The 24,879-nt window shown below is 35.2% G+C and overlaps 2 long non-coding RNA genes across 3 annotated transcripts in view; one reads left to right on the forward strand and one right to left on the reverse strand.

The window, feature by feature from the left end:
- The window catches only part of LOC137496610 (uncharacterized), a 44,205-nt gene that overhangs the window by 7,524 nt on the left and 11,802 nt on the right, over window positions 1-24,879 (reverse strand). The gene's annotated exons all lie outside the window — the stretch shown is intronic.
- On the forward strand, window positions 15,617-19,266 carry LOC141376484 (uncharacterized). The gene is made up of 2 exons (XR_012386615.1): window positions 15,617-17,389; window positions 18,822-19,266. It is a non-coding gene; the product is annotated as an uncharacterized lncRNA (long non-coding RNA).

Below are 24,879 nucleotides of genomic sequence, written 5' to 3' on the forward strand. Positions count from 1 at the left end.
TTATAGGACTGTCCTGTAATTGATTTATGACGTGTTATTTTAACACCAGTGTTTAATGTCCGTTTGATGTAATTTTGACATCAAGTTAGTCAATTGACATCAAATAAATTAGCATTTTGTATTGTGTTTTTAGGTACCTGTTGAGTATCAGTGCTTAAGTATAAGAAAATATTGACTAAATGTTCATTGGTACTGCATAAAGTTCATATCTCTCATAGAATTCAACTATATTTGCTTGAACAACCTGTAGCTCCATTGAAGACTAAACCAACAGACCTGCCCTCCACTTCAGGGGACGCGTTATTGAGCCCTTTCTGAGTTCACAACGTCCTGCTGTCTGTGCCTGCATGCAGAGCTCACAATGGAGGACACAACTGACTTAATTAGCACATTTTTCTTCTACATATGTTCTCAAAAAAATGCTGGGTTCATGGAACCCAATTTTTGGACAAATATGAACAACAAAATAAAAAAAAAATAAGTAAAAAAAAAAATAAAAATAAATATATATATATATACATATATAAATGAGCAATATCACATGAGTAGCAGTGTGCTATGGTTGTACATCAGCATTTGTGGGAGGTGGCGTTGGCTCGAGGCCGTAGCACAGCCATAGCACAGACTACGAGTGTGATATTGCGTTTATACAACAGCTCGACGGCACAGTCTTGTACATAAAAAAAATTAAACACAGAGAGTCTAAAACCCTTTGTATTAGGAACTACTTTCTTCTGCCATTCATTCACATCTGCAGCTGACGTCAGAACGGCAGAAGCCGTCACTAATTCACCAACGTCACTTTAGAGCTAGTGTTTGAATGATTCTCTATAGCGTAATGTGAAGCGGCGCTTCTGGTGTGTGACCCCCTTAAGGTGATGACAAAACAGCAAATTTTGCTCACATTTTAAGATTATAAGGCTGAACGTGACATGAAATGCCATCCATCTACAGAGATTTCTCACCAGACGGCTGTTGTGTTTGCAATAAGGAGGGACGAGGCTGAATCCAGCTTCTTATTCACAGCTTCTTATTGACTCTATCTGGTCCACCTTAAAAACCACGAGGCTTCCGTTTTTCAGCTTTTTATTCGCGCTTAAGAGAACACTCTGAGCAAGGGCTTATTATGCGAGTCTGGCGCCATCTTGTGGATAGACAACATTAACCAACTTTGGCCGCCGACGAGCTGTCAAAAATTGTAAATTTTTTAAAATAGGCACTATTCTTACAAAAAATTGCATAGTTGCAATCTAAACAACTACATTATCGACTAAAAAAGCCTCAAAAGTACATTTTAACAACAGTAATATTTGTCAAACTGTAGCCTACTTGTTACTGGCTGTATGTGGGCGGAGTAATACACAGAGGTGAAGGGTGATGAGGCCTTTGTGTGATGTTACTGGCAAAATATTGCATAGCTATCAGCCAATCAGATTCAAGAACCAGACAGAACTGTTGTATAAATATATATATATATATATATATATATATATATATATATATATATATATATATATATATATATATATATATATATATATATATAAACAAACCCAACTAAAATATGAACAAAATCAACAAAAATAAAGATCACTAAAATGTAAATGTAAAAATTGCCCCAACATTGGGTTTGTCCATATTTGACCCAACACTGGGTTAATACAACCCAGCATTTTTGGTGTATGCAAGATTTTTTCTCTTAAGTTAACCCATCGGACACCTTGATTTCAAAACGACATCATAAAATCCAAATCGATTTAATGTCAAAACCTTGACGTCTATTTGACGTCCACACGTTGATGCCCTTTTAACCACCAAACAATGACATAAAGAGTATTGTAATATAACGAACATTTATTCATCTGTAAGATTCAATTACAAATTTACACTGGATTTAGTCAAAACGACCTCAAATTGATATCTAACACTGGCGTCAATAATCGATTATAGGACTGTCCTGTAATTGATTTGACGTGTTATTTTAACACCAGTGTTATTTTAACACCAGTTTGATGTAATTTTGACATCAAGTTAGTCAATTGACATCAAATAAATTAGCATTTTGTATTGTGTTTTTAGGTACCTGTTGAGTATCAGTGCTTAAGTATAAGAAAATATTGACTAAATGTTCATTGGTACTGCATAAAGTTCATATCTCTCATAGAATTCAACTATATTTGCTTGAACAACCTGTAGCTCCATTGAAGACTAAACCAACAGACCTGCCCTTCACTTCAGGGGACGCGTTATTGAGCCCTTTCTGAGTTCACAACGTCCTGCTGTCTGTGCCTGCATGCACGGCTCACAATGGAGGACACAACTGACTTAATTAGCACATTTTTCTTCTACACCCACTCTAAGAAAAATGCTGGGTTGTCGTAACCCAACCTTTGGACAAATATGAACAAACCCAACAGAAATATTGACAAAAATAAAGATCACTAAAATGTAAATGTAAAAATTGCCCTAACTTTGGGTTTGTCCATATTTGACCCAACACTGGGTTAATACAATGCAGCATTTTTTAGTATATGCAAGATTTTTTTCTCTTTAGTATACCAGTCGGCCACTAAAAACTTACAAAAAATGCAAATCAATTTAATGTCAAAAATGCAACTATTGCCTGTAGGACTGTCCTGTAATCAGTTTTGAATTTTAAGCGGTACATTTTTTATACATTCATTCATTTTCTTGTTGGCTTTGTCCCTTTATTAATCCGGGGTCAACACAGCGGAATGAACCGCCAACTTATCCAGCAAGTTTTTAAGCAGCGGATGCCCTTCCAGCCGCAACCCATCTCTGGGAAACATCCACACACACACACTCACACACTATAGACAATTTAGCCTACCCAATTCACCTGTACCGCATGTGTTTGGACTGTGGGGGAAACCGGAGCACCCGGAGGAAACCCACGCGAAGGCAGGGAGAACATGCAAACTCCACACAGAAACGCCAACTGAGCCGAGGCTCGACCCAGCGACCTTCTTGCTGTGAGGCGACAGCACTACCTACTGTGCCACTGCCTCGCCCCATTTTTATCCATACGCTCTCTAAAAGTTTTGAGTTATCGTAACTCAATCTTGGACCAAATATGTAAAAAAAATCAATACAGACATAAAAATGTGATTAAAAAAATTTAACGTAAAAACTGCCAACATTTGCTTTGTCCATATTTAACCCAACACTTGGTTAGTACAGCCCAACATTTGTAGAATGTATGCAAGATTTTCTTTTACTTAAGCAGACCCATTGGACAACTTCACGTCAAAACAACATCTAAAAACACATCAAAGATGTAAATCAATTTAATGTCAAAATCTTGACGTCTATTTGACGTCCACACATTGACGCCCTTTTGACCACCAATATAAAAACGTAAGAAGTATAAGAAATGTTTGATTCATCTGTAAGATACTGGGTTTTGTAAACTATTGTCTAATTTCAAAACAACATCAAATTGACGTCTAACATTGACGTCAAATAACACGTCAGTAATCGATTATAGGGCTGATCTGTTATTGATTTTTTATGCCAATGTTGGGTCATTTTGACATAAAATTGATTTGAATTTTTGTTTTTAAATTTCATATCTCTTATAGAAATTCAATTATATCCATTTTTTTTAAAATGCTGTCGTCATAACCCAACACTTTATCAAATATAGGTAAATCCAATGTTTGTCTATTTTGTTTTTACTATTTTCATTCATTCATTTTCTTTTCGGCTTAGTCCCCTTACTTATAGCCACAGCGGAATGAACCACCAACTTATCCAGCACGTTTTACACAGCGGATGCCCTTCCAGCCGCAACCCATCTCTGGGAAACATCCACACACACTCATACACTACGATTACAATTTAGCCTACGCAAATCATCTGTACCGCATGTGCTTGGACTGTTGGGGAAACCGGAGCACCCAGAGGAAACCCACGCGAACGCAGGGAGAACATGCAAACTCCACACAGAAACTTCCAACTGACCTAGCTGAGGCTCAAACCAGCGACCTTCTTGCTGTGAGGTGACAGCAGTCCCTACACACTGTATTTTAATTGTCGATATTTGACTCAACATTAGTTAACAACAACATCAACAACCCAGATATCGATTCTTGACTATAAGAAAGCTGAAGTGGAATATGTTTGCATGTGTAAATAAGTGTAACATATTTTCCTTCACCAATTTCATTATTTTAAATGGTGTTCGGAATTCGCATTGTGGGTAAAGCAGTGCATTGTGGTTGATTTTCAGGGCTGGAATTGCCTTAGAACAGGGATTTTAAGGACTGTGGGAATATAATGGTGACACTGACATCGGCTATTCAATTGCTATTCAGTGCATAATTATTGCTCACAGATGGTTTTAACAATATGCTCACATTTGCATTTCAGGGAGACAGCCGTGGGGGACACGGGCCTCAGAGTAACACAGTCAGTGTCTATAATTCTCGCTGACATTTGACACATTGGGCGGCGCGGTGGCTCAGTGGTTAGCACTGTTGCCTCACAGCAAGAAGGTCTGTTTTAAATATTTCCCAAATGACGTTTACCAGAGCAAGGAAATTTTCACAGTATGTCTGATAATATTTTTTCTTGTGGAGAAAGTCTTATTAGTTTTATTTTGGCTAGAATAAAAGCAGTTTTTATTTTTTCAAACACCATTTTGAGCTCAAAATTATTAGACCCTTTTTTTCTGATAGTCTACAGAACAAACCATCACATATACATATATATATATATATATATATATATATATATATATATATATATATATATATATACATATATATACATACACATATATACATATATATATTACTTAGCATAAATGTTTACACCCCATTTTGATATTTTATTCATTTCTCAGTAAATATAGGTCATATATTTTGGTGCATATATATTAAATATTTATTAAAATAATATTTAAGTCACTGAGCAGTTTTATAGAAAGATAATACATTTGAAGTCATGCAAAAAAAAATTGCAAACTACAATATTTCAACAAAATTTTATAAATTTTTGCTCTTTTATGAACTTTTATTAAATATTTTTCTGGGCTACTAATGTTAGATTTGCTTCATATTTGGCTTCAGCACTGACTGATCTAATCTATATAAACACATATAATTTTGTAATGCATCCTATAGCTAATATTTATTTAAATGACATTTATGCTCAGCACTGTATATTTTTAATTTTTTAATAATTTTTTTATATTAATTAATCTAATTTTATTAGTTAATTCAAAATAATAATAATTAATAATTCAAAATAATAATAATTAATAATGAAAGTACTATTAATCTTCCTTTTAAAACACTTTAAATTTTAACAGCTCAATTATTTTTATTCCAGGAATTTATTCATTCATTTTCCTTCGACTTATTACCTTTATTAATCAGGGGTCGCCACAGCGGAATGAACCACCAACATATTCCAGCATATGTTTTACACAGCGGATGCTCTTCCGACTGCAACCCAACCATGGGAAATACTCATACACACTTATTCACACACACACACACACACACACACACACACTGTGGACAATTTAGTTAATCAATTCCCCTATAGTGCATGTGTTTGGACTGTGGGGGAAACCGGAGCACCCAGAGGAAACCCACACCAACACGGGGAGAACATGCAAACTCCACACAGAAATGCCAACTGCCCCAGTCGAGACTTGAACCAGTGACCTTTTGCTGTAAGGAGACAGAGCTAACCACTGAGCCACCGTGCTGCCCACCATTTGGTAAAAACAAAAATGAAAAATTAATGCAAATAAATGTGCACAAATTGCTAAAGTATAATAAAAATGATAAATTATTATAAAAATGCTGCCAGATTTTAAACTATTTTTGAACTAAAATAATCTTAGAGTTGCTTGAAATAAAAAAGAGCTATTATATCCTTATCTTTTATTTTCCGTAACTGCATTAATGCACCAGTGTGTGGTTAAGCGGCGTGTGTGCTGTGGTCATGAACTGGGTCATCAGGTCAAACCAATCATTGACCAAGTGGTTTTAAATGACTCTCAGTGAGCCGAACTCTTCACTTCTGCTGTCCACCATAACCTTCGTCAAACCCTCACTTGACCTGTTCATTGTCCATCACATACAAACACGCCAAAAACCTGTTTTCCAGCAGATCTGAGGTCAGAGGGGAAGTGGACGACACATTTATACACCGAAAGCACATTAAATGAACACAGGCTCCACCAAGCTTACTATAGTTTTTCATTTTTAAATTGGTTTGTTATTTCGATACTATTTTTTCAAATTAGCTGAAATTAAACGAATTCAGACAACCATCTTCATATCAAACAGTATATCTTGTTAAAATAAACGTTTTTTTTTTTTGTCAATGAATTTTATAGAAAAGATGTTTATATAAATGCCTATTAATTATGTACGCTTATTATTATTAAAACTATACGCTTATTATTATTCTGAAAGTGAATATTTATTTATTCTAATTAATCATTTTACTTCAGTTAGCTTTTCAGTGATTGTTATTATTAGCTTTGTTTAGTTTTTTATTTATTGCGAATTTTTACATTTTATTTCAGTTAATGAAATGCATTTGACCATTATTAGTTCATTTTAGTTTTTCATTTATTGTGAATTTTTGTATTTTAGTTCAGTTAACGGAATGTTTTTTTTTTTTTACTATTATTAGTTTTGCTTAGTTTTTAATTTTTTGTGATTTTTGTATTTTATTTCAGTTAACGAAACGTATTTGACCATTATTAGCTTCGTTTAGTTTTTTATTTATTGCGAATTTTTAAATATTATTTCAGTTAATGAAATGTATTTGACCATTATTAGTTTTGTTTAGTTTTTCATTTATTGTGAATTTTTGTATTTTAGTTCAGTTAACGGAATGTTTTTTTTTTTTTTTACTATTATTAGTTTTGTTTAGTTTTTCATTTATTGTGGATTTTTGTATTTTATTTCAGTTAACGAAACGTTTTTTAAACATTATTAGTTTTGTTGATATTTACATTTATTGTGAAATTTTGCATTTTATTTCAGTTAATGAAACGTATTTGACCATTATTAGTTCATTTTAGTTTTTCATTTATTGTGAATTTTTGTATTTTATTTCAGTTAACGAAATGCATTTGACCATTATTAGTTTTGTTTAGTTTTTTATTTATTGTGAATTTTTATATTTTATTTCAGTTAACGAAACGTATTTGTTCATTATTAGTTTCGTTTAGTTTTTCATTTATTGTGAATATTTGTATTTTATTTCAGTTAACGAAACGTATTTGACAATTATTAGTTTAGTTTAGCTTATCATTTATAGTAATTTTTTTTTATTTTAATTTAGTTACCAACATTTTTGAACTATTATTGGTTTCATTTAGTTTTTTATTTATTGTGAGCTTTTTAATTTTATTTTAGTTAACAAAGTGTTTTTTGACCATTATTAGTTTAATTTAGTTTTTCGTTTGTGATTTTTTTATTTCAGTTAACGAAACGTTTTTGACCATTATTACTTTTGTTTAGTTTTTATTTTCCGCTGAAAATTTTTATGAAAAGTTTTAGTTTTTGTTCCCTAAAATAACCTTGCACATCGGACGTTGATAGTTTGTGTGTAGAAGAAACCGACCCTGACTGATGAATATAGATGTACAAGACAGTCTTTGTCTCGAACCGCCACTATTATCGTAGCATTGTCACAAGCTGACCTTTCGGGTCACTGCAAACTCTCCCAGTAGCAGAAAAAGCTGCCGGACTACTTTTTTCCCATGCGCTTGTGAAGCTCTTTGTCTCACTCCGAGAGCGGCCAGTAACGTTTCAACCCTAGGCTTTGGACATCTCCTTGTATGCTGGATACAGACCCTCCCTTGGAAACCTGGATAATAAGGATCAGCTAAGCTAACTGTGGCAGCGCGGGCCAATTTTCCAGCCTGCTGAGTCTGTAAGGCGGTTTTCTAGAACACACGACTGCAACCCAAGAGCTTTCAATGCAGTGTTTGTGTGAGAGAGAACAACACACACTGCTCAGAGCCAGAGATTGTGTTTAAAGTAGTGATGGTGGATAGATAGAACCAAAAATAGAACCATAGGTGCGTAAATAGATCCACAGTTATATAAATAGATAGAAGTAGACAGACTGAGCTAAAGATACAGTCGATACATAACTACAGCTACAGATAGACAGAGAACTAAAGGTAAAATCATGAGACAGAACTGAAAATAAAACCATACATATATTAATAGATAAAAACAACATATAGATAAACAGAACTAACGATAAAACCACAGATAGATGGGAACCAAAGATGGAACCATAGATAGGAGAGTAGACAGATTCTGCTGCAGTTCAAACTGAGCATCAGAATGGGGAAGAAAGGTGATTGTAGTGACTTTAAAAGTGGCATGGTTGTTGGTGTCAGACGGGCTGCTCTGAGTATTTCAGAAACTGCTGATCTACTGGGATTTTCATGCACAACCATCTCTAGGGTTTACAGAGAATGCTCTGATAAAGAGGAAATATCCAGTGAGCGGCAGTTCTGTGGGAGCAAATGCCTCGTTGATGCCAGAAGTGAGAAGAATGGCCAGACTGGTTCCAGCTGATAGAAAGGCAACAGTAACTCAAATAAGCACTCGTTACAACCGAGCTCTGCAGAAGAGCATCTCTGAACACACAACACATCCAACCTTGAGGCGGATGGGCTACAGCAGCAGAAGAGCACACCGGGTGCCGCTCCTGTCAGCTAAGAACAGGAAACTGAGGCTACAATTCACACAGACTCACCAAAACTGGACAATAGAAGATTGGAGAAACGTTGCTGCTCTGATGAGTCTCCATTTCTGCTGACACATTCAGATGCTCGGGTCAGAATTTGGCATAAACACTATGAAAGCATGGATCATCCTGCCTTGTGTCAGCGGTTCAGGCTGGTGGTGGTGGTGTAATGGTGTGGGGGAGATTTTCTTGGCACACTTTGGGCTCATTAGTACCAATTGAGCATCAACGCCACAGCCTACCTGAGTATTGCTGCTGACCATGTCCATCCCTTTATGAGCACAGTGTCTCCATCTTCTGATGGCTACTTCCAGCAGGATAACGCACCCTGTCATAAAGCTCAATCATCTCAGACTGGTTTCTTGAGCATGACAATGAGTTCACTGTACTCAAATGGCCTCCACAGTCACCAGATCTCAATCCAATAGAGCAGCTTTGGGATGTGGTGGAACGGGAGATTGGCATCATGGATGTGCAGCCGACAAATCTGCAGCAACTGCGTGATGCTATCATGTCAATATGGAGCAAAATCTCAGAGGGATATTTCCAGTAGCTTGTTGAATCTACGCCACGAAGGATTAAGGCAGATCTGAAGGCAAAAGGGGTCCAACCTGGTACTAGTAAGGTGTACCTAATAAAGTGGCCGGTAAGTGTGTGACCATAGATAATAAGATTTTTTGAACCATAGATATCTAGATAGATAGAACCACATATAGACAGAACTAAAGATAAAACCATGGATAGAATGACAGAATAATAGATGAACTGATAGAACCATAGGTATACAAACAGAGCCACCATAGACAAACACATCAAAACATATACTGTAGTAGTAGATAAACTGAAAATATTCATATACAACACACACACACACACACACACACAATTATTTAATATCTACTGTTACCATTAATATTGCAGTTTGTGTGTGTGTGTGCATATAGACTTTAGCCATCACACGTATGTATCAAACAATGTGCCCAATAATATAATCATAGACATTAATTAAGATGCTAAATAAGGCCAATTTTGATTCCATGTGGCCGGTAAAGTCTTTAATCCTGACGCTTTTCTCTTTCTTTGCCTGCAGTTTCACATTCTCTCCATCAGGACATAATGGCGGAAGTGGATGTGCTCTGACAGGAAGCACACTCTCTTTAATCAGCCATACAAACCTCCACAATGCTAATCGCCCTCAGGCTCAGAGTGCTAATGGGGCACTAGCTTGTTAGCCGAGCGCTAATTACAAGTGCGTCGGGTGGGAGTTGTGAATTATGTGTGTGATGTGAATGTGTAATTCGCCAAGCCTTTTTAAAGCCTCTTTACATTGACTGATGCATTAGCATTATGCGTAGCACTATTAGCGTAGCGCCCGTACATTAGCACAGTTTAGCGAAGCGCCAGCTGTATCTGCTTCTTTGTCCTCAGGAAAAAGCACAAAGTAGGCCTACACTTCAGGATTTACTACAGTATTGTTGTGTCTTGCGGTATATTATACCATTTACTACATCTTACTGCAGTATAGTGTACACTACCTGACAAAAGTCTTGTCTTGATCCCAGTTGTAAGAGAAGCACATAATAACTCTACTTCTAGTTGGTCATTTGGAAAAGAGTCAGAAGGTAGATTTTAAGATGGATCATCTGTTGAACTGCATCTCAATCATCAACAATACTGCAGATGACCTACTGGAACCCACATGGAGCCAAGATTCATAAAAACCAGTCAAGTTTGGTGAAGAAAAGATCATGGTTTGGGGTTCCATTCAGTATACTGCGTCCCCCACCTAACTGTATTAGTTTAGTATTAATGGTATTCCTTTTGTTACCATCTAAAAGTAAAGTATAACCAGATATTTTCTCAATTGTAGTGTTTATGTAGTTACAGCACTTTGCCTTTTTTGGACTACATTGCAAATATGTAAGTGTAGTAAAATTACCACATCATTGCTACTTAGTATGGTATATTAGCAAAGGTGAGGTTCAAACACAGTACAGTATTAGGAAAATCAACTGTTATATAAAAAAAAGTTGTCAAATTTGAATAACATTTTTTTTTGCAATACATTTTCTTTCAATCTCTGTAGCGTTAATTTAAAGAAATATTTATAAAATATTTTAATTAATAATTAATTTTAATAATTTATTATCGTATTACAATTATTTGTATTATAATTACAGTTATTTTTTATATTAATTACTTTATATTTTATTCAATATTATTATATTTTTATTACAATTAATTTATAAAATAAACTTTTTTAACTGATTAATATTTTAAATAATATTAATGTTTTTTATTAAAACACAGTAAAATGTATTTTCTTTTAATAGAGTAAATTAAAATTATTGTTAATACAATGAATACATAACTAATAATTTATGAAACATTTAAATGTCAATTTATATAATCATTAATTATTGTATTACACTAATTTGTAGTGCATTTTTTTAAATACAGTTAATTTTAATAATTATTAATTTATATTTGATTAAAAATTTTATTTAATATTATATTTTTTACAATTAATTTTATAAAATTAACTTTAATGTTAATAAATTAGTTTAAAAATAATATATTTTATTATTAAAATACATTACAATTTTATGCAGTTAATTTTACTATTAATTATTAATTTATTAAATATTTAAATGTTAATTAATATTATAACTAATTATTTTATTACAATAATTTGTTACAGTTTATTTTATTGAAGTTAATTTTAATATAAAATAATTGTTATTTTTTAAATATTATATTATTTACTATCATTATTATTATTGTTTTTATTACAATTAATTTATAATTAAGTTTAATGTTTACTCATATTTTATTTTAATTTTGTTAATTTAATTATGTTAATTTATTTTCTTTTAAAGCAGTTAATTTTACAATCAATTTATTAAATATTTAAAAGTTAATAATATTAATGTTGATATTATAAAATAATATCATTATTTCATTACAACAATTTGTGTTTATTTTATTTTATTACAGTTAATTTTAATATTAATACATATACATTGAATTTCATATACATTATTTAATACAATTAACTTTAATATGAATTAACATTTTATTTAATATTAATTTTAAATGTAAATTAATATTATTATTACTTATTTTATTACAATAATTTGTTTTATTACAGGTAATGAATTTTATACAAATTTTATTAAATAACATAATTATTATTACACTATTTTAGTACAATTAATTTTTATATTCATTAATTTTATTGAATAATAATTAATATTTTTTAATAAAAATAAGTAAGAGTATTTCATGTAGGTGGCAGTGCACTCATTTCCAAAGACAGCTAGCCTCTATACCGCCGTCAGCAGCAGGTCTGGACGGTGCCAGGAGTCCCGCTGTGGGATGCCAGACGGAGAAGGATAGTTTTGGCCCTAGTACCCTGGCAACTGTCCCTGAAACAGCGGGTCGACGGCCCCAGACTCTGATAAATGAGTCTGGGCTGAAATAAACCAACCCTTGATGTCTGAAATAAATCTGACAGCAAATCTAAGGCCTGTTTTCATCAGTCTGCAGTGTATTATGACCATTATACCACAGCTGCTGATGTCATCATTTACAAACATGCACTGTGTTGAATGAAAATGACCTATTATACGGAAATCAATCTTATAAGCAGTTTAAACAGCAGTGTGTGAATACAACCAACTTCTAATAAAAAAAAATATGAATTGTATTGTTTATAATCAGACTTGATGAAAGAAGTCTGCAGAAACACTTTGATTGACATTCTCTAAGTGTACATGTCATAAGAGTGGGAAAGCCCCGCCCACTAGTGACCATCTCTCCCTCATTTGCATATGAGGTTAGTCCTGTTTTTGAATCTGCCACTATGCTGACACACAGGCACTTGTAACTCCGCCCTCTTCCAAAAAGGGCACAATCTTTGAATTTAAAGAGACAGTCACCAAAACACCACAATTAGGATCAAAGCCTAAAGATCAGTTTCAGAGAACTAGTAAACATTATCAGTGGGGTATTTTAAACTAAAACTTCACACACACACTAGAGACATCAGAGACTTATTTTACATCTTGTAAAAGGGGGCAGAATAGGTCACCTTTAAGCTGAATACTAGTATCTTGCAGAATAACTAGTAAAACAATATGTACTGCATATTATGCATGTACTAGATATGTTGCTCATTTTGCTTAATGCAACTCTCTGATTTGTGAATTTCAGCATAGCATTAGGGTTGTAACGGTATGAATTTTTTACGGTATGATAATCGTCTAAAACAATACCACGGTTTGACGGTTTCGCGGTATACGATATGTTACAAATGTTACAAAATAATAGAACAGTGAAGCAAATTTGACTTTTTCCAAATAATATATTTTTTAGTTACTATAAACAACACCACTTACAATGAACAAATAAAAATAAGAAAATAATAAATAATGTGTCAAAGTCCAAATAAAGTCCAAATAAACATGGTGCAAATCCTCAGTAAAAATAGATATAAATATTTACTATACTATAAATAGTTACATAACGAAACTAGATTCAATATGGAACATCCTTAGGTTTTATGTGCCAGCATGGATATGGTTGTCTGTGGATATGGATTTGGATATGGTTGTATGCAATGCAGACAAACAGCTGCACCTTCATTAGCGTCTTTTGAAAACAGCAAGAGCAGCAGTTCGTCTTTGCTGTGTCACTGTTTTGTCATGTTTCTGTGCTGCTGTGCATGCAAAAGTACTTAGTATGAGAATTATTTCATGCAAAACTTTTTTTTTTGCGTTTTATTTAGCCGCGCATAAATGTATGCCTATCTCTCATTCCGTGTTGTTCAAAAAGCTTGGTCCACAAACAAAAGCGAAACCTATGCTTATTGGTTGTGATATAGCGAGTTTGAACCAATCTGGGCATGGAGGAGGGACAATGCATCAATGTATCATGTCTGATTTGTCCGGAGACACAGTGACGAGCGTTTCTTTGTCAAATCAGAGTTGTCAAATTTTGATGACGTAACTGCACTGATTCCGGAGCCTCTGAAAGTCCGCGAATGTTATGTGATACAGCACTGGAAAGCTGAGACTCTCTTCTTTATGCCAATCTTTGAATTGTATGAATCGGATCAGCGGATCAAAAGTTATTTAACATTTAAGAGCAATACTTATTTTTAGCCGCGGGCGGCTGTCTCGGTCTTTAAGGGTTAAAACCGTTGATATGCAATTGTTCATGGTATGATAATCGTGCACGTTCAAATCGTGGTAAACCGTCATACCGGTATATTGTTACAACCCTACATAGCATCATGGGTAATGTAGTTTTTCTACACTGATTCCACTATTGACCCTTCGCTAAGCCATCCCCAAAAACCGTCATCCACCAATCGTGGCTTAGCAACCGTAGCAGGGGCTCTGTCATGCTCTCGAGCGAGGGAAACAGACCATAGCGCTGAGCATATGGATTGTGCAAATCTGACACACGCTATCCTTAAAGTTTGGACAGGATGGTGGAATTTTTTCACTTTTCGAAACCAAAAACCCCAGAGGAGAAATGCCAGCGTGGATCAAGCTCTGTGAGGGGCGCTAAAGGAGCGGAGATACGTTGGTTTTGTTTTGATATTCCTGACACATTCAGTGATAGACTGACGACAATAACTCACACACCTAAACAGATCTAAACTGTGTTTCCTATAAAAACACAAAGCAGGTTATGCTTCCCAGCTGTCTTTTTCTCTTTTTTTTCGCTTGATATTATGAGCTCTGCACAATCAAACACACCTGAACAAGCTAATCAGTGTCTTCAAGATCACTACAAACCTATAAGCAGGTGTGTTTGATTAGAGTTGGAGCTAAACTGTGTAGGACACCGGCCCTCCAGGACCGAGTTTGCCCATCACTGGGTTAGGGTAAGGGCTAAGGGGTAGAATTGGGATTGGGCCTTAGTCAAGCTTACTAATAGCAAATAGGTCACGATGACATGAGTTATTGATCCGGAAAATACTTGATATTTCCATCTATTTCAAGCTACAAGCTATTTCAAGTCCATGCTTGTTTCCTGGTGGGTTAGTAACGCTATATTTCATTGCTCAACAGTAATCTATCAGGCTTTTAGGCTAAAAATAAAGAAATGACGGTTTAATTAGTTATGATTAGATCATTTGTAAATTTCACCTCTCCTGCTGTACATGAGCTAAGCTGTTGAATGGTTAGCGTATGAGGCGGCTAGGCTAAGCTAGCTTCAATTTTAATTGAAGTATTCTCTAATCGGTCGCTTATTATGTGGTGAATATACCCCTGTAATGCAGACTGCACTCCTTTTTTGTCTGGCTATTTTGGATGTGTCAGCTGTTCGCCAAAAATGACATTATATCCCGAATGTCTGATACGGTGCATTAACATTGTAAAAGCCATGCCAGGCACGAAAGCTTGACAGGCGTAGCAACAATAACTAAGGAGCTGTGCAAAGGTTATGGAATCAAAGTTGATTAGACTAACCATTTTCGTTTAACTTCCAAACAAATCTAATGTAGAGCTTGCGAAAATGGACTCGAGGCAATATCTCAATGTGCTGGCATGATGCCAAACTGCATCTCTGCGGTTTTTAACTCTGCCCCCAATTGGTCAAAAGTTTTAAATCGATAAATCATTCATACTTTGATTGTTTTCATGTTTTTTTTTTTGGTATTTTAAGTGAAACATACTTCAAATGAATTCAAAAACTTATTGTTTCACTTGGTCTGATGCTGTCTACTAACTTGCTTGCTAGCTTGCTTTGCTTATTCTGCCTCTGGACTGCTTTGCTCATTCTGCATCTGGACTGCTTTGCTCATTCTGCATCTGGACTGCTTTGCTCATTCTGCCTCTGGACTGCTTTGCTCATTCTGCCTCTGGACTGCTTTGCTCATTCTGCCTCTGCACTGCTTTGCTTATTATGGCCCTAAACTACTTGGTCTCTTAATTGCCATATTTAATATTGTTTCCATTTTTATTTCATTAGTTTAGATTTTTCAGCATTTGAGATGTTTTTTGTCACATTCATTACATTTTTATGTCAGTTGAAACTGAATGCATTTAAGTGAGCTTTAAATTATTGTATATGACATTTTTGTTGTAATATTTGTTGAATTTAATTTCAGCTCTTATTTTAAACGCTAAAAGTGTTTTACTAACAACATGTACTGATGTGCTGATGAGCATAAAAGGTCCTCTTTAAACGTGTGTTTCTTCACTAGCAGGGGAAAATGGCTAAGTTAAAACAGCAATATTTGCTTGTGAAAACAGTGGAAACACTTTTAAATGCTGTGCAATATTTTACAGTTGTCACTTGGTACAAAAACCAAGAATAAAAGCAAAAGAAAGTGACCCAAACTGTGTTAAGCACGGGGTTCACCTGCAGCTGTGTGAACACATTGTGTTTTGTGAAATTATTTGGCTGCTAAGAGCATAAAATTATTAATCAAGAGGATAAAATACAACAATTCTGCATGTACTAGGGTCTGTAGAGTTCATATAATATTAATAAATATCAATGATTGACTTGAATAACTATTTTCTTTGTACGCCAAAAATAACAGTTGATTTTAATAGTTTCTGTAGACCTTTTTCATGGCTGCTGCATGGAGGGCGCCATAGCGACCAGCGTCTTCCGGGAGAATGCTAAAAACTTCCGTTTACAGCGTGTGCAACTGGTAATTTGCGCTCCGAAAATGGGTTTCAATACCGCTTTTAATGAATAACAGAGTGTTTTTGTGATACACAACTTAGAAATGTGTCTGTTAAAGCCGTTATAATCTGTCACATGTGGTTCAAGCGCTTCAGAAAACGAGAAAAATGGCTCTTTAACACACGCACACACACAGAGAGAGAGAGCAAAGAGTACTGGCATGACACTTAACAGGTATGAAAGTCGCGCAATTTACAAAAATGGCCAATAAAAGTCTGTTATTGATCCTCTGCTGCTGATTTGCTGTTCATTTTTAATCACGAGCCGTTTGTGTTTTATTTCGTGTGTTGTTTTCACCACGGTTTGTTTTTTTCTGTCATTTCGAAATGACACTAGCCTATATTTTCACTTTGTCACAGTTATTAAATCAGTGTGTCAGTGGCACAGTACAGGCTTTTTGGTGAACTACATTAGTTTGGGCTGGTTATATATTTGAAATAAAGAGAAAATGTTGACTTTAGCGATGACGAGGCTTCTCTTAAACTGCAGAAGATGCCGTCTGACAACGAGGGGAAAACGCCTCACAGCAGCTGTTTTCTATCCTATTAGATCACATTTCTCTAAATGATCAGTCCAGGAGATGCTGCTGATGGACAACAGTATTAGTTCAAAGAGGATAAAAGCAGGTCAAATAGATTAAAACTATCGTTTCAAAGCTGTCCAAATGTGACTGTTTACGCATCAGCTGCCGACCGGAAGTTCTTCGCATTCTCCTTGCGCATACACGCAAAGCATCATGGGTAATTTTGCGTTCCAAGAAAAAGGTCTATAGATCCAAAGATTGCAAAAAGATTGCATTGAATTTTGGTCACCTGATATCACAACCTAAATCTAACCCAATATTAACATCTTAAGACGTTGTGTGCCTGCTGGGCAGTAACTAAATGCACTACAGAATAGAGCTGCACATATAATCGTAAAAAGATCGCGATCTCGATTCGACCCCCACGATCTTAATCCAGCATTTCTACGATTCTGTCAATCATATTTTCAAGTTCAGGAGAGAAGCAAAGGCAGCTACACGAGTCTTTTCGTTGTTTCACACACGTTGCTCAGCGACAGCAACACCTCCAAATGATGTTAAAAGAGGCAAATACTGTATTTATAAGGTATAATTCACCTAAAAATTTTTTCATGTAATGCTGTATTCACAACCCTGAAATCACACTTGACGTGAGCTGCTGAATGTGCAGGGGCGCGCCCTACTTAATGATAGACGCGCGCATCTCCTTTAGTGAACAGAACCTGCATATGCTGTGAGTAACAGGTAATAAAGTTGTAAACAATATTCAGTTTGTGGCACAGAGTGATCGTTTGAGAGCCGCGCGCCAAGTATGAACAGCACTTAGCAGTGAAAATGAAACCGAAAGCGTGCACATCATATAAATAATCATCGCATTTTACAATTTCTGATTGCGACAAGCATTTGATATGTTTTTTCTTTCATATCGAACAGAGTTGTGCATGAAAATAAATGTTTACAGTGTCAGTATAACTACTCTAGCCCAGGGGTTCTCGACTGGTTTGTTGATGGGACCCACATTTTTATATGGTCATCAAGCCGCGACATAAATTTTTAAGAACTATAATACAATTTTAATTAGTTAATTTTAATTATAATTAGTTGGTATTTATTTGTTAACATACACAAGTAGTGACAGATACATCATAAAACATTCACAGAGACTTACAAATAATCTATATTTTATTGCTCTCATTTTAAAAAAATGATCAAATTATAGAAATATTACAAAGTAAAAACGGCAAATACTGTAAACAGTGGCTATTGTAAGGAAATGTTCAGTTACCATAAACTAAACTGAACTGCTAATAAAACATGTCTGGTTTCTAAATGTCGTTTTAATTTAGAAGGTTTCTTGCTCTATTATGAGCACCTCACTACATATGACACTGAGGCTTTAAGTCGTTTTTGTCATCAATATATGTAAATCCATACTTTACATATTCGGGATCGTACTTGCGCTTCGACATATTTGTTGCTATAATTAAATTAAATTTCATAAGTCTAATGGTAGGGTTGTCGCGGACATTTTGCTTATACCGGACTTTTATTTTGAAATTAGTAAAAAATATTAAACTTTTGTTGTTGTTGTTTTTTTGACCACACACTCCGCGACCCACTGAAAATGTTCCTGCGACCCACTTTTGGGTCGCGACCCACCAGTTGAGAAACACTGCTATAGCCTATATAATGTTGATTTTACCAGTGAATTAAACGGTCTAATGATGTTGTCAATTACAGATTGCAAGCATAGGCCTATATCTCAAACATAATTCGACATCAGAATTATTATAAGTAGAATAGAATTATTTATAGAAACCAGTAGACCTGCACATAATATTATTATTATTGTTGTTTTACCATATGTTTGAGAAAAAATAATGATAATGCACGTAATAATAATAATTTAGGCACGTAATGGTACTTTTACTTGAGCGTGATTTTTCAGTACTCTTTCCACCACTGCCTGCTGCACGATTAAAAGCAGAATCTAAAAAGAAACATGATTATCGTTCATCTGTGCGGACAAAAATATGATTATAGTTATATTTATTGCTATTTTCACTCCAAAATATGACTTTCGCTGCTTGTTCAAACTACTCATTTATGAATTTTGTTTGATTTCTTGCAAAGAGTGCTTTAATTTGTCTTCCAGGGTTCAACGCTAAGGATTTTTTATACGGGTGTGATCGGGCCATTGGTTGAGATTTTTACTTGCCCTGCCAAAATTTTCACTGGCCCCACCAAAAAAAAAAAAAAAAAACTAAAAAGTTAATAGCTGAGCAATTCCATGCAAATGTCAACCTTGCCATGTAAAGGAAAATGTTTTCACCAAAATAGCGAAACCATTTCTACATTTTTTTTTTTTTTGCATAGGCAAGTGTTTTACAGTACTTTAAAAATTCTTAAAAATGTCTCTGTCAATGTTTTCAAACTATTATATTTGATTTACCAAAGTCACACAAATGGCAATTTCACATCTGTCACATCCATAACGAAAAAGTGTCACATCCATAACAAAGCTTCTCCCTCAAAAATGCAAAAATGTCAAAATAAAATAAAATAATTTATTTTTGTTCTATCAAAAGCCAACTCTTATCTTTTTGATTAGCATTATTTATTTCGGGTAGTGCAGTTTAATTCACAAAATTTCTACAAAATATGTTTTGGACTGTAAACTCACAAACTTTTTTTGTCACATCCATAACGCATGTTTATTTTTCTCATTTAAAGTAGAAAAAATGTTCACAAACGGAAATGTTTTGATCCCATAACTCTGTGGTTAGTTGTTTTGGAAAATATAAACAGATGTTTCAATATAATGTTAACATATACTTTCTTTGTACATTTATGTTTTGTATTTTTACTGCAAATGTCACGTCCATAACGCTGGAATCAGCCAGCTATTTCTTAGCCACATATTTTAAATAATGGCAAAATTATGCCTGTGAATCTAGAATTTAAACATTTTAAATATGTTAATAAATGTATAATGAGCAAAATTCAAGATTTAATGCACATGAAAGAGCAGTATGAAAAATGTGCTGGTATTTTATTGCAATTCTAAATAATTTTTTATAAAAATGGCTTGCCAAACTGACAACTGTTTTGTTTTTTTCAGTTTCTTAATTTTGTTCCCATGTAATTGTCTGCTTCTAAGACTTTAGAAACAGACGTTTTCTTTTAGCCTCGTTGTTTAATTTTGCCGCCATGTTGCCATCTTTTCGCTGTACTGGTTACCACGTTACAAAAAAACAAAAAACAAAAAAACATGCTCAACGTTACTGGCCGATAGGGGCCAGTAACAATCCTGTCTACTGTCCCGAGTGTCTTTCACGCTGGCCCCGGGCCACCGGGCAGTCCTTATTGTTGAGCCCTGTCTTCGTTATTAAAAAGGAAGGCTGGTTGCTTTGGTAATTGGTTTTAAAAGTGCATCACCGTAAGTAAACTGCAGCATAAATCAGACTGATCTTGTGTTAATAAGACGAGTGCTTGCTTTATTCACAGATGAGGAAAGTCACGGCTGTTGATTGTACATGGTTTAGAATCTCCGTGGTAACTACTGGATCTCTTACTGTTTAAAAAGGGGCCCTTGGGTCCCCGCTGACTTAAACTCAAGCCTGGGGCCAACATAATGAGCCTGTGATCGGCTCGTCAAACAAAAGCCTCGAACCCCATGAGTTCGAGATCACTGCAGTCCGTCTGCACAATTAGAGATTCAGCACTGAGAGAAAATACAACCTGTTTGTGCTGCTGCTCACAGAGATTTCTGAGAAATATTACCTTCATACAGGGGTTATCTGGATTAAAATGGGGAAGGGGTTGTATTCAGATCATGAATTTTTTGCTACTTGAAACAAACATATAGCAAAAAGGCTTACAAGTTCAAGTTCAAGTTGCTTTATTGGCATGACATTAAGTACAGTATTGCCAAAGCACTGCAAATATGAAACATTAAAACCATTGAAAAATTAATAGTAATACAGATAAGATATAATGACACACACAAAAAAATAAATAAATAAATAAATACAAAAAAAAATACAATACATTTGATAAATATAATAATAATAAAAAGTTTAAATTATTTAAATAAGATACATGAGTTTACATTCACCATTTCTTATGGTGTGTAGGGTGTATACATATTTTGCAGCCAGTTCAAATGTCAATTCGTCCTCTCCGAGTAGATGGTAAAGTTTTTCTGAGTCATTTAAATAAAAAAATGAACTGATCAATGTTTCAAATTGGGGGGAAAATATTTCTCTAGTCGTGGTGTATTTGGGGCAAAACAGAAGGAAGTGTGTCTCATCCTCTATTTGGTTTGTCACACTGTTGACATATTCTCTTTTCCTTAGGAGTCCAGGATTTTTTATGTCTGCCTTTTTCTATTTCTATGTCATGATCACAGAGGCGATATTTAGAAAGAATGTGCTTTTCTTTTAATTGTTTTAATGATAAATAATTGGCCAACTGTGTGGTTCTATTTAGGGCCGAATAACATTTAAGTTTATTCTGGAGGTTGAATTCAGTTTTCTGTTTATCATCATAGGTATATTTTAATGTTTTGTCAATTTGTTTGTGAAGGTTTTGTTTGGGGACGGGTTCGGTTTGTGTTTTTTTCAGTAATTCAGATACCAGTGTGTTTAGAGGATGAGACACTGTAGGTTTTTCATTAGCCAGAAGGGCTTTATATTGGACAGACTGGGGGTCCGACTGATGCAGGTGCAGCCAGAACTGAACAGCTCGTTTCTGAATCTCCAAGTTTAGCGGGTATAAACCCAGTTACACTGAGTGTAATTAAATGCATTAGCAGTGCTTGAGCTTCACTTGTTGTCTGTCGGTAACTGTGACGGATTTCTGTCAAGAGGTGGTACAAAATACAACAGGCTCATTCTGAAAACGTAGCCCTATGTGCATTTCTGGAGATCTTGAATTATGTAGCCAAAGCTACGTATGGCTGCATTTTCTCTTTAAAATGAACGCTACGGGACGATTTTTTCTTTCTTTTCTCACTTACCAGCTGACCACTTCCATACAAGGTTATAATAGTTTAGGATTTTTTATTAGTTTTAGTTTCCATTTCGTTTTGACTTTGTTTTGAAATTCCGTTAGTTTTAGTTTATTAGTTCATTTTAAATACTCTGATGACACAGCCATACTAAGTTTAATTTATGAGAATGATGACATCGGTGTTATCTATCAGTCAGAAATTAGTCAGTTCGTTGAGTGGTGTGATAGAAATAAGCTAAAAATAAAGAAAGAAAACTAAAGAGATGGTATTTGACCCTAAGTGTATAGGTGACCATCGTCAAGTGGTTGTACATGACCATTCTATTACTCAGTCAGAAACCTGTAAGTACTTGGGCATTTACATTGACAGTTCTTTCACATGGAAAACACACATTGAGTGGGTTTGTTCTCGTTTACACCAGAGATTGTATTTTTTACGGAGGTTGCGTCTTTTTGGAGTTAACAAGAAGCTCATGATGTTGTTTTATAAAGCAGTGCGTGAAAGCATTGTTAGATATGGCATCACAGTGTGGTTTGGCAACCTGTCTGTTCAGTGTAAATCTAAACTGATGCATCTCTTAAAGACAGCATGGAAAATTGTCGGGCACGATGAACATTTTAATCCACAAGTTTTATATGAGAACTGTGTCCTCAATCAGGTGGAAAGGATTGTAAAAGATCCAACTTATTTTTTGTTTCCACAGTATGAACCGATTCCCTCTGGTAGAAGATATAGAGTCCCAAAGTGTAGGTTAAACCGCTATAAGAAATCCTTTGTACCTTTGTCAGTGGGTTTACTTAATAAGAGTCTTATTTAATTAGCATTATACATTTTGTAATTGTTGTATTTTGTATTGTTTTTTTTAATTGCTTGTTTTTAGTGAATGTCTGCAGCAATATGGCGATGCCCAGGGCCGGCGCTTCCATAGAGGCGACCTAGGCGGCCGCCTAGGGTGGCAGAATAGAGAGGGCGGCGTCCCCGAAACTACCCTTGCCCTCATCTGCGTCTAGGGTGGCAGAATAGAGAGAGCGGCGTCTCCGAAACTATCCTCGCCACCCGCGCCCACAATTATATCCGCGTCTAGGGTGGCAGAATATAGAGAGCGGCGTCCCCGAAACTACCCTCGCCACCCGCGCCTCAGTTATATCCGCGTCTAGCGCGGCAGAATACAGAGGGTGGCGTCCCCAAAACTACCCTCGCCACCTGCGCCTCAGTTATAGCCGCGTCTAGGGCGGCAGAATAGACCCCCCCCACCTGAGGTAAACCTTAGGTAAACCTAAACCTAAACCTTTCACTTTAGGTTTGAGGGCGGCGTGACCGTCCTTTGCCTAGAGCGGCAGTTCAGCTTGCTCCGGACCTGGCGATGCCCATAAGAAATCTCCTGTCAAGGACAATAAAGTTTTACTACTACTACTACTAGTACTAGTTATTAAAGGCAGATTTACTAGTTTTTATTAGATTCTATCTTTTGAAATTGTTTAGTTTTAGTTTAATTTTTATTAATTTCAGTATTATTTTTTTTTCTAAATAAGGATATTTGTTAGGTGCAAAATTAAAAATCAACAGAATAAATATTGTATAATAAACATTTTTGAAGCCTGTATTCAGAGGACACATGACCACTATCATCTACCAATACCATCTACCCATCCTCAAATTCAAATACAACAGCCCACAAGACAGCAGCCTTAAGTACAAAATGTGTGCAAGGCTGCTCTGAGGTTAGATACACAGTAGTGATGGGAAGTTCAGATATTTACCGCGGATGTTAGGACTTAACATTATGTAGTCAGCTATAGTAATTTCAGTCAGTTAAAACATCACCATGATCTGAAAAATGTAAAGTTTTGCCACCCAACTCAATCATGATTCACTTATTTAAATTCCGTTACGATTTTCTGCTATGAAATAAACCTTATATAATAAAACCTTATATAAAAACCTTTTATAAAATAAAACGTTTTTCACCAGATGCTCTCATTTAAGCTCTCGGTTTACCTGCGGTGCTGCTGTTCACGTTTAGTTCAGTCACAGCAGGCTGTCATGTACTGTTTGTGTTTGGTCACTGAATCACGCATGCGCAGTTTTATCGGTTAAGCGCTTCTTAAATTTGTTCTCAGTGTAAGATTACTGCTCTAATATCTGTATGAGAGTATATATTGGATTATTTAGAGTCAGAGTTCAGGCTTGTTATAAAGTAAGTAGTTGGTTGATAAGTGCTTACTGGAGACGTGAATCATTTCAAATGATTCAGTTCAATTTGGTGAACTAGTTCAACCAGTTAATTAAGAAGATCCGGTTAAAAAGATTAATTCGCGATCACGATACAGAAATAAAACCCATTATTGGGCACAAATGTGTTAAAGTAATAGTTTAAAGTGTCTGTATTTAATGCTGTCACCGTGTTTCTGTCATGTCCACTCGGTTTTTTTGTCACGGGAGCAACAGCGAGGATGACTGGAGGAGAACCGGCTCTATCCGGCTAATGGAAGCAGGATTACAGACTCTGAGGTGCCGTACAGGTCAAACACCTGCAGCGCGAATTATATTTACTTTTAAAAGGCTTTACAGTAAGATTATGTATTAAATACATTCACAAAGATGAAAACAAAGTTTTTGCTATGGTTTTAGTTAGCTTTTTGTGTACACAATACAGTCTCAGTTCTAGTTTTTTTTTTTAATCTCGTTATTATTATTTCGGTTAACGAAAATTATTTGACATTTTAGTTTTCATTTTTCTTTAGTTTATGTTAACTATAATAACCTTGCTTCCATGTGAATGGCTTTTACAGTGTTACCAGCTTGCTCAGTGGCTCACCATGTATGTTGACAGACTTGGAGCAGAGTTGACTGCCGAGACAGGGTTCGA

The sequence above is a fragment of the Danio rerio genome, chromosome 10 (genome assembly GCF_049306965.1).
Source record: "Danio rerio strain Tuebingen ecotype United States chromosome 10, GRCz12tu, whole genome shotgun sequence".
Lineage (NCBI taxonomy): Eukaryota > Metazoa > Chordata > Actinopteri > Cypriniformes > Danionidae > Danio > Danio rerio.